The sequence below is a fragment of the Dipodomys merriami genome, unplaced genomic scaffold (assembly GCF_024711535.1).
Source record: "Dipodomys merriami isolate MVZ:Mamm:240054 unplaced genomic scaffold, mDipMer1.0.p SCAF_35, whole genome shotgun sequence".
Lineage (NCBI taxonomy): Eukaryota > Metazoa > Chordata > Mammalia > Rodentia > Heteromyidae > Dipodomys > Dipodomys merriami.
Genome location: NW_027205048.1, coordinates 13,954,056 through 13,965,662, shown reverse-complemented (window position 1 = coordinate 13,965,662; position 11,607 = coordinate 13,954,056).

Below are 11,607 nucleotides of genomic sequence, written 5' to 3'. Positions count from 1 at the left end.
CTTTAAGTAATATAATCATCAGGGGCTATAGTTAGGTTTCCCCACCCCCTATCAGCCAGCACTCAAGAGTGTTTCCAACCTAATAGTACTTCATTAAACAATCCTGTTACACTCAGCTAGACACCCACGGCAAAGCCGCAGTGGCAAGTAGTTTATTCAGATGCATATTTTGGACCATTTCTCTAGCACAAGCAATCTTAATTAGTGACTATATCTATGTATTAAAAATCATCTGGGGACCGGTGGCTCACACTTCTAAACTACACCGGAAGCTGAGATCTGAGAATCATGGTTCAAAGCCTGCTAGGGCAGATTAGACTGTGAGGCTCTTATCTCCAATTAACCAGAAATGGAGCTGTGGCCCAAGTGATAGAAAACTAGCCTTGAGCCAAACAGCTAGGGAACAGCACCCAGGTCCTGAGTTCAAGGTCCTGGACTAGTTAGTACTCCCACCCCTATCTTCAGACACACACAGTGATGTGAGTCATTTGGGCATTTTGTGGTTAAGGGGATGTGTCTGGTGCTGGAACGCAGGGGTACCCTTTATTCTTCATTCTTCCCCTGTTCATACCGCATATCACTTGTTGAAGAGTTGCCATAATGTTTTCCATAGCCTTTAACATTTCATGCTTCCAGTGCCTCATGGGGATCTCATTTCTCCACACGCTGGCAACACTAATTATTTTTCTTTGTCTTTCGTTAAATTAAAAGCATTCTGTAGGTTGACTTGTTGATTTGTATCTCCCTAATTTGTAATTTATATCTTGAATGTGCCCACATGTCAAAGGCTAGGTCCCAGCCTGTGATAACATGGAGTCATGGAACCTTCATGGGGCGGGGCTTGGTGGAAGGAAGTGAGGTTATTGGGGGCGTGTCCTCAAGAACACTCTCCCTTTTTCCTTCTCCTCTCTCTTCTCTCTTCTCACCCCACCTCTCCTCTCTCCTGGTCACAATGAGGTAAAAAGCTGTGTTTCTACTGAAGCCATGATGCTCTGCCTCAACATAGCCCCAAAGCCATGACCAAAACTTCTGAAACCAGAGCCAAAATAAACTTAGGTTGATTCTTTCAGGTATCTGTCATTTGTCCTTGGTCTTGCAGAAATGTCTGCTCAAGCAAGACCTTTGCTCATTTTCTTTTTTTTTTTGGTCCGGTTGTGGGGCCTGAACTCTGGGCCTGAGCACTGTCCCTCAGCTCTTCAGCTCAAGGCTAGCGCTCTACCACTTGAGCCACAGCGCCATTTCTGGCTTTTTTCTTTTTGCTTATGTGGTGCTGAGGAATGGAACCCAGGGCCTCAGGCATGCAAGGCAAGCGCTCTACCACTGAGTCACCTTCCCAGCCCTGATCATTTTCTTTTAAGTTGCATCCTAGCCCAGCTTTTTTTTTTTTTTTTTTAAATTATTGTCACTACTGAGATTGAACTCAGGGCCTGTGCTTGCTAGGTGAGTTCTCTACCACTTGGTTATTTTCAAGCTTGGGTCTTGCTGCATCTAGCATTGCAAGGTAAACAGGTACCTAGAAGGGGGATGGTGTGGTATGAGAAAGAAACACACAAAGACATTTTCAGGAACCAAAGTGGAGAAACTAGGGGACAAAGGCCCCTAATTCTTCTCCCAAGCAGTTATTATCTAGCATGGAGTTATAGGAAAGGCAGCAAACTTTATACATAACTAGTGATGAGTAACATCACTTCTCTAACATCATTCTGAGAGGAAAGTAACCTGGAGCCAAATAAGCTATTAAGCTAACACCCTTGAGTAAACTGGCCACTTTCTTATCTTAGCCTTAGAGAAACGTTAGGGAGCCAAGCCAAGAATAAACTCTTAAGCTCTCATTCATGAGTAAACTAGCTATCTCCTTATCTTGGTTTGGGAGATGGGTGGAGGACAGGGCCTAGGGCCATTCTTTTCTTATGCTCACCTCTGCACTCTGCCTCAGTGACCCTTGTCTCTTAGGCATCCCCCCTTTGCATGTAGCCTAGGGTGCTTTCAGCTTTGCTGAGGGAGATCTGTGGTCTTCACTTTTTTATGTTCAGGTCAGCCTGGGCTTTAATCCACCTACTGAGGCTTTCCCGATTGGCTGGTGTGGCAGGTACATGCCATGGAACCCAGCCATTGTGCTGTCCTCATAGCTGAGTGGCCTGTGGCACTGTGCCCATTCATGAGATAGAATCTGATGAACGTCTGTACTTGTTGAAGTTGCCTTTGAATCATGATCCTCCCATCTCTGCCTCCTAAGAAGGTATGGTTGAGCCACCCGTGAAACTATGTAGATCGAGCTAGCCTTGAACTCATGATCCTCCTGCCTCAACTTTCCAAGTGCTGGAATGGCAAGCATGTACCATCACTTCTAGTCCGTTGAGTTTAAAGACTTCCTTATATATTTAAAACATTCCTATTCTCTCCTCCATTTACTTTGGACATTAAATATATGATGAGTATATAGCACAAAGATCCCCTTCTTCCCTTCTTTGGCATAAACTTTTACTGGCCACCAATCGTGTACCAGTTGTGGCCCTAGGCTCTTGTAATACAATGGAGAGACCCTGGTGTGGTTTCCAGGAGAAGTCAGGTGATTGAAGGTCAAGTTAACATGAGGAAAATGTCACAGCTTCCTCCTCTGGCATTTGTGAGTACATACACTACCAAGTGCACCTTTGCCAGACTTGCCCAGTTCAGGTGAGGGTGTGTTTACAAAGATCTTGCCACACATTGAGAGCTTCCAAGGTGATTCAAAGTATTCCTTGTGTTCCTGAGATGAACCATTTCTTCCCCTTGGGAAGAGATCACGTTCTGTCTGGCTTCTAAAATGAAACTACCTTCAGTGACTCAGAGACCTGTCTGGTCAGTGGCCCAATTGCATGCATTTATGGAGTTGGGAAACATAGCAGTGGATTCACTGCTGATCTCTATTTTTTTTCTCAACTCCAGAAGAATTCCTACAGGACAGATATAGGATGTTATATTTGCTCCTCTCTTTAGAAGTTTAAACGTTAGTATCATACCCCTGGAAATACCTGGGTCTAGATGTGGGTCTTTTTTCTTCTTTTTTTTTCTTTTGTTTCTTTTTTTGGGTCCAGTCGTCGGGCCTGAACTCTGGGCCTGGGTGCTGTCCTTCAGCTCTTCAGCTCAAGGCTAGTGCTCTACCACTTGAGCCACAGGGCCACTTCCGGCTTTTTTCTTATGTGGTGCTGAGGAATTGAACCCAGAGCCTCAGGCATGCAAGGCAAGCGTTATACCACTGAGCCACCTTCCCAGCACCCCCTTTTTTTTTTCTTTTTGTCAGTTGTGGTGCTAGAACTCTCAGCCTAGGTGCTGTCCCTTAACTCATAGTGCCACTTCTGGTTTTCTGAGTGGTTTATTGGAGATAAGAGTCTCTTGGACTTTCCTGCCCAGGCTTGTTTTGAACCGGGATCCTCAGATCTCAGCCTCCTGAGTAGCTAGGATTACAGGGGTGAGCCACTGGCACCCGGCTAGATGTGGGTCTTGATTTTCAAAGCTGAAACAAAGCCACAGACTCCCTCTTCACTTGCTGTGTGTCAGGCCCTTTGCTAACCCCTAGGGTGCAATGGCTAGCCAGAAAGACCTGAACTTGCCCTCCTGTCATTCCATAGATCACGTCTAATGGCCTTGAAGATTGTTTTAGTTTTATTGGTACTGGGATTTGAGCTCAGAACCTTGTTGTTGCCAGGCAGATACTCTACCACTTGAGCCATATTCCCAACTCTTTTTTGCTTTAAGTTTTTGTTTTGTGTTTATGTGACAATACGAGGGTTTGAACTCAGAACCAGGTGTGTCCCTTAGCGTGTTTTCTCAAGGCTGACACTCTACTACTTGAGCCACAGCTTTACTTTGAGCTTTTTTGCTGGTTTATTGGAGATGAGAGTCTCACAAACTTTCTTGCTAGGTCTGTTTCAGACTGAGATCCTCAGATCCTGAGCCACCAGCACCTAACGTATATATCCTACTCTGTGGTCCTATCTCAGTGGGCAGGCTCAAACTGAGGGGTTTTCCCCAAAGAGTTATAATTGTATTTGATTCCAGAAACATTAGATTTTATCTAAGATGCATTAAGGCAGATTATAATACTGCCTTCACTTCCTGATCCCTGATTCTGACAGTCTACAACACCTGGATTACTTGGGTCTCCAAGAGTGAGTCTATGGCTACACAAGGAGAAATAGAATAGCAAAAGTTTATTGGAGAAAAAGACAGCAGAGTCCCTGCTAAACAGAAAGTGCCCTTTTTAATCTTTATTATCTTTAAGTAGTGGCAGGAAGGAGTTGCCATTTAACAAAGCAACTTAAGAATACAATATATCTTGATCAATGTTACCTCTTTCAACATTCTCACCCATCCCTCCCATAGGAGGAGTTCCAAGGAAAGGCACCACCTGGAGGTATTGTATAGGGTCATTGAGGTGAATCTAGGAGACAGTTAGGTGACTCAAGATCATTGGACAGCCTGAAGGCTGAGTGTCTGCACGTAGTCTGCACGAGCTTCCCACGTGTTCTTCTGAGTGGGTAGTCATTCCCATGCATACCTCTGGGCTCCAATCAGCTCGTCGTTTACATGCAGGGCCAGTGGACCGTGGTGTGATGCCCAGGGGCCCACATTCCAGACTGTGCCAGATCGTGGTGACCTGATGTCTAGAGGCCTGCATGGAAGGCTGCTCAGGGCCATGGTGAGGGATGCAGGACCTCAATGGGCAGGGAACTTCGCCCTGATTGCCCAGCCAGGCTCTTTCTCTGCTCTCACAAGGACTGGGGAAAAGAACCTTTGCTCATCATTGTAAAGAGGGTGATAGCAGTGCTGTAGGTTAAACTTCTGGGTGGCTTAGAAGTGGCTGGGTGTTTGCGAAGAGCCACATTTACTAACGTTTCTATCAACTCACTTTCCTGGATAGGATAAGTGGGAGGTCTCAAGTTACTTAGCTAATCTGATGGGGAGTCAGAGTCTGACTTCTGGATTGTCTGACTCCAAAGCTTGCTGGCTCACTGTAACAGCAGGCAGGGCATGGAAGGTGCCCTGGCACCTGACCAACACTTTTCTTGGAATAGAGAGCACATTCAGCCGCTCCAGTGCTTCTGAATGTGGCAGTTAGGTTCTCAACCCAGGAGACTGGAACTGCCGCTGCTGGGTCCCTTTGATCTTCTAATACTCTATACCCTGTTTTGTGAACTGGGAGGACCATACACAAATAACTCAGAAATAAAGATGGAAGAAAAAAAAATGTACTTGGCCTGGGAAGGTGGCTCAGTGGTAGAGCGCTTGCCTTGCATGCATGAGGCCCTGGATTCGATTCTTCAGCACCACATAAGCAAAAAGAAGAAAAAGCCGGAAGTGGCGCTGTGGCTCAAGTGGTAGAGCGCTAGCCTTGAGCTTAAGAGCTGAGGGACAGCGCCCAGGCCCAGAGATCAGGCCCCACGACCAGACCCCCCTCCCCCTCAAAAAATGTACTTGACAGGAGGTGGAGATGTAAGGATCATGGTTTGAAGCCAGCTCAGACAAGCAAGTCCATGAGACTCTTATCTCCAATTAACCACCAAAAAGGCAGAAGTGGAGCAGTGGCTCCAGTGGTCTAGTACTAGATTTGGGTGAAAAATTTCAGGGTCTCAGGCCCTGAATTCAAGCCCCAGGACTGGTGTGCACATGTGAACACATGCATGCATGCATGCACGCACGCACGCACGCACACACACACACACACACACACACTCACCTTGAAATCCACGGATGCCATGATATATATTTAAATAAATCCAGAATTTAAAAACAAAAGTTAACTTAATGAAAAGAATAAGTTGAACAAAAATGGTAGAGAAGAATAATTTCTTTTCTCTGAGTTAAGGATTTATCTTTATCACTAAAATCTTTTCAGGGGAGGATGGAGGTTAAACCACTACCAAGGAAGTGACAGCCACAAATTCATAGCTTCCTGGTGACCCCCAAAATTGGGACTCACATTGCTGCCCAGGACCTGATTTTTTCAAAATGATGTGCAATTCTCAGCAAAGTTCTGAGCAAAAAATAGTAAACGTCGTCAGTAACGATGTGGCAATTTATAATATCATGTTGCAGTTATTAATAACATTTGAACTCTAAATGAAAAGACTCTGAAAATGCTTGTGGTTATAGCCTCACTGTGTGTGGGGGGGTTTCACAGTGTACAGGTATATGAAATCATGTACATGTTAAAGATATATATATATAAATATTGATTTGCCAATTATACCAATTTATTATGCAATAAAATTGGGAAAAAAGAAGCTGAAAACTGCATTTATTCAACAATGTAAGGGAAACAGTCTGTATTGTTTTCAATGAGTAAATGGTGAGATTTAGTAATTTTTATGATAGTCCCCACTTAAAAAAAAAAAGATTCAAAAGCTAAAGTCCTCAAAAGAAAAGTGATAAAAAGTTATCCAAGTTTCAACATCCAGTTAGCCTTCAGGGAATCAATAAAAAAAATTGCAAAATACACTGAGCTCCTTAGTACCTAAATTGATAAGGATGTAAATATTTAACTAGAATTTGAGATTTATCTCATTTTTAAATCAATGAACACTGCAATGTTTTCTTTCTTTCTTCCTTCCTTTGGTTATTGGTGTGTGTGTGTGTGTGTGTGTGTGTGTGTGTGTGTGTGTGTGTGTGTGTGTGTGTGTGTGTGTGTGTGTGTGTGTGTGTGTGTGTGTGAGTAATGGGGCTTATATTCAGGACCTTGTGTTCTCAAGAGGCAATACAGTGTTTTCAAAATAAATATTGCTTATAACTCTCTGCTTCCCTTTTTTGGGCAGCATTGAGGATTGACTCTGGGCCACCAGCTTACTAGACAGATGCTCTACCATCTGTCTATTATTTTTGAGGTAGGGTCTTGCTTTATGCCCACCCTGGGCTGTGCTCATCCTACTCGTGCTTTCTTGGAGGACAGGTGAACAGCATTGTTCCCACATGTTGTGTTTCTCCCATAGCTGGCTGCGGTAACAGGTGCTTTGACCACTAGCCATTGCCAGAGATGGAGTCTCAAACAATTTGCTAGGGTTAGCCTTGACTTGTGATCCTTGGGTCTTCACCCTCCTCCCCCCATTCCCAAGGCTTGAGCTACCATACCTGGCTCTTACGGATGTTTTTGACTTAGATCTTTTTGTTCTTAGTCTAGATTCTTACTTCTGCCAGCTATGGTAGTCTGTCATCCCAGCACTTGGGAGGTTATAGCAAGAGAAACGTGAGTTCAGGGTTAGCCTGGGCTACATAGCAACTCTGTCTTCCTTCACCCCTCAGCAAAATAAGCAAATAGATTGGATTAAGTGTCTCAGTAGGGAACATAATGGGGATGGGACACTTGGCTTGGGAAAATAACTTGGCAGACTGTTCTTTGGTGACACTGCCTGGTCTCTACCTTGGACTTATGGCTTTCTCTGTCCTTGAAAATGTCGAGATTGGAGCTAAGGGTGTGCTTAGTGGTACAGCATGTGATTAGGAAGATGAGGCTCTGGGTTTTATTCACCGTACCAAAAATCCAACCAACCAGTCCTTCCCCTCAAAAGGTATGTGATCCCTTTAAAAGAGCTGGAGTGTAGCTCAGGGACAGGGTGCTTGTATAGCAAGTGCAAGGTCTTCCCTGGGTACTATCCTCAGTATGGAGAAAAAACAAAACAAAAATAAAATGAAAGTATTAGAATGAGTCTTTGTACTTGTCTTTAGCTTGAAAGTCTATATCAATAATCCACTCAAGCCATGGTTCCAGTTTGGTCTTTTGCTGGTTAATTTGGAGATGGAATCTCACAGATTTCTTTGCTTAGTCTGCTTTGACACCACAACCCTGCAGATATCAGTCTCTTGAATAGCTAGGATTACAGGTATGACATATTATGGCAAAAAAATATTGTTTTTTCCAAGAGTGATAATGAGCTGACCTTCCTGGTTTCATACATGGAGTCTTATTGATTGATTGATTTAGCAGGGCTTCACAGGCTGGCTTTGAACTCAATTCTTTTGCCTCAGTCTCTCGAATGTGAGTGTTGTGCCATTGAAGGTGATCACCATGTCTGGGTGCTGAGTCTCTTTTTTAAATTCTTGCTATTGATTTCAATAGGCCTCACTTGTAACTTGGTGAACTGAACTGATTGTCTCCCTCCATTCCTCTTCCAGAATTTTATGTTTTCATTCTCTTACTCAGTTTTGCAGGCTTACAGTCCCTTGCTCCAGGCCCTCTAAGAGGCCTGCTTGCTTTCAGATCTCTGGCCCCATGCTAAGAACTCACCCATTGCCTTTGCTCTTACACATAACTTAATAAACTTATCAGGCTGGTGTGACATTCCTTTAGCACATGACAGTCTTTCAGCATGTGACTCCTCTAGCAAGGACCAGTTGAGGATGTGGCTAGGAAATAATGCTTTGAAGTGGCCTCCTGCTTTCACTCAAGCTGCTAGGGCTTTGATCCCAGTGGGTGTCACTCTGCTGGGGTGAAGAGAGTTGTGGGGACCACCCGGGCTTGTGAAATCCCAGGATCTGATGCCTAATAATGACCTCTAATGACTGCCCCAGGAGGTACAGATGAGCTGTGACAAGTGCAAGATGATAATGGTCCTTTGAAAAACCACAGAGAGCTGGGACAAGTGACAGGAGTTTATCCATAATCCCAGCTCTTGCAAGGCAAAGGCCCAAGGATTGCAAATGTCAGGCTGGCTTGGGCTACACAGACCCTGTCTCAAAATCAAATCAAGTCAGAATAAAACAAAGGGAAAAAGGAAAGAAAAGAGAAATGCAGCACAGAATTGGGTGCAGAGAGGAAGTAAAAGTCTTGTAAGACAGGTTTTATCATTGTGAATATATACCACTGAAATCCTAGCAACTCAGGAGGCTGAGGTCTGAGGATCTTGATTAGAAGCCAGCCAGGGTTGACAATTTGGACAGGCTTTAAATCTCCACTTAGCCAACAAAGAGATGGAAATGGAGATGTGGCTCAAGTGGTAAAAGCACCCAGCCTGAGTGAAAAAGGTAAGCAAGAGCATGGGGCTCTGAGTTCAAGCCCTCAGTACAGATATTAAAAAAGAAAAAGAGATCACATCTGGTGAAGATGATAGGTAGATAGATGATAGATTAGATAAATAGCTAGGTAGATAGGTAGGTAGGTAGAGAGAGAGAGAGAGAGAGAGAGAGAGAGAGAGAGAGAGAGAGAGATCACTTGAGCTAAGAGACAGGAGGTGAATAATGAGTGAGGCTGGAGAAGAGAGTCTGCAGGAGGTGGTATGGGGAGCTGGGGAGACTCTTACAGTCTAGGGAGTGTGAAGGATCTTGCCTGGAGAGGGACAGGAACTGCAGCTAGACTTCTAAGGTCAAGTTTAGCTACAGGAAATAGCTACTCTTCAGGACCTTGTTTTATGTAAAATGTGAGTCTGTCTACAGTGTCCTAGCTCAGACTTAGGTTCAGAACTCTTCCCAGCTTTCTATCCCTGGCTCTCTCTGCAGGGGTTTGCTTAACCTGTTCTCGACAGATCCCTACCTGGGTAGCTTGACAGCCTCTTCCAGATAGAAGTGCCTGTCCCAACCAGCCTAGCGGCAGCAAGGAGCAATAAGTTTTGTGTGCTGCTGTCTTCTGTTGGGAAGACATCTTTGAAGAGTGAATATGACTTGGAGGGAAGGGAATGTTTCTTATGCCTGTTGGATAGAAATTACTGAAACTTGTGCAGGCTCATTATTCTATTTCTTTGCTGGCTGACAGTGTGGATTCCCAAATGATTGAAATTTGAAGTCCAAGTGTGTGCACACATGTGTGTGTGTGTGTGTGTGTGTGTGTGCATGTGTGCCTTTGTGTGTGTGTGTGTCATTCATAGCAAGTAATAAAAGGTTGATAATATTGCCTGGTGCCAGTGACTCAGGCCTATAATCCTAAATCCTCAAGGTTCAAAGCCAGCCCAGGCAGACAAATCTGAGAGACTTATCTCCAACTAACCAGCAAAAAACAAAAAACAACAACCAAACAACCCCTGGAACTAGAGTTGTGGCCTAAGTGGTAGAGTGCCAGCTATGACAAGGCTCTGGGTTTAAGCTCCAGCACACACACACACGCACATGCACACACACATGCATGTGCACATGTATGTGCACACTAGACAGTAAAGGAAATAATGAGAATACTAAATTGTTTTTGTCCTTCACACAAAAGAATTGAGAGTTGTCTGTACAAGAAAATCAACTAAGTGGCGCTGTAGCTCAAGTGGTAGAGCGCTCGCCTTGAGCTGAAGAGCTGAGGGACAGTGCCCAGGCCCAGAGTTCAGGCCCCACGACCGGACCCCTCCTCCCCCCCAAAAAAAGAAAATCAACTAGTCTTTCCTTTTCTGTGTGACTGCAGCTTTTTTAAGGTGGCCAAAGTTTTGTTTTTTTTTTTTTTTGGTCTGTTGTGGGGCTTGAACTCTGGGTCTGAGCACTATCCTTGAGCTCTTCAGATCAAGGCAAGTGCTCTACCACTTGAGCCACAGCACCACTTCCAGTTTTCTGGTGGTTTATTGGAGATAAGAGTCTCACAAACTTTCCTGCCCAGGCTGGCTTTGAACCATGATCCTCAGATCTCAGCCTCCTGAGTAGCTAGGATTACAGGTGTGAGCCACTAGTGCCAAGCTGAAGTTGCAAGATTTGTGTTCATATCAATTGAAGACACCTCATTTCCTGATTGACTCCCTTCCTTGGGGACCCCTGTGGTCTCCCCAATGTGAAACACCTTGCAGGGTTGGCACCTAATGCTCTCAGGAGATGTTTATCAAATGAACAGAAGGAATTCATATGTTTCAGGTATTTGCTATGAGGGTCCATTTTTGTATTTCCATGCCTTGTGGTTCCCGTGGGTTGAGCTGCTTGAATCTATGAATGTTTCAAGGACTCAAATATCTTTCTAACACAAGATCTGTTCTTGTATGTTTCTAGATTGTCAAAAGAAAAGATATACAAAGTGCAACTCTGTTTCTTGGATCAAAAAGAGCAACTTTGAAGTTCAGATGGTTCTATCTAGGCAGTTTCTATCTGCACAGTTAAGTTGAAAACAACTAGCAGCTGAGAAACCATAAAGTATTATCATGATCTTTGTACCCATTGCCTTTTTCTGATAAGAGAGAAGTGATAACAAAAAAAACCCTAGGGATTCTCAGCAGTTTCTTGAACATTAAGGCTTTTTTTTTTTTTTATTTATTTTTTTATGAAAGTGCTGGCTATCTGTGAGTCCAAAGGCATTGTAGCATGCTTTCATATGGCCCTCAGTCTCCCTCCTGAGCTCACCTACTATTTGTTAAGGAATAGGGGAGGATTCATGGATACTGTAAGAATTCCAAGAGGCATACTGTGTTTTATGTACTTTCCTAGGTTTGGGGAGCAGAACCTTAGAAAGAAATGCTTCCTTTTCTGACCCCTGGGGAACAACTCCCAGCAAGTTGGTCATAATCTATTGTGTGATGTAAAGGGATTCAGAAATAAAAGGCAAGGCTCTGCAATGAGTGTGAGCAAGTGACCTTAACCTAAAGCAGATTGAGCCCAGGAGGGTGGAATGGCTTATGGTATCTTGCTTTTCCATCCCTCCCTCCCTCTCCTTCCTTCCTTCCTTCCTTTCTTCCTTCCTTC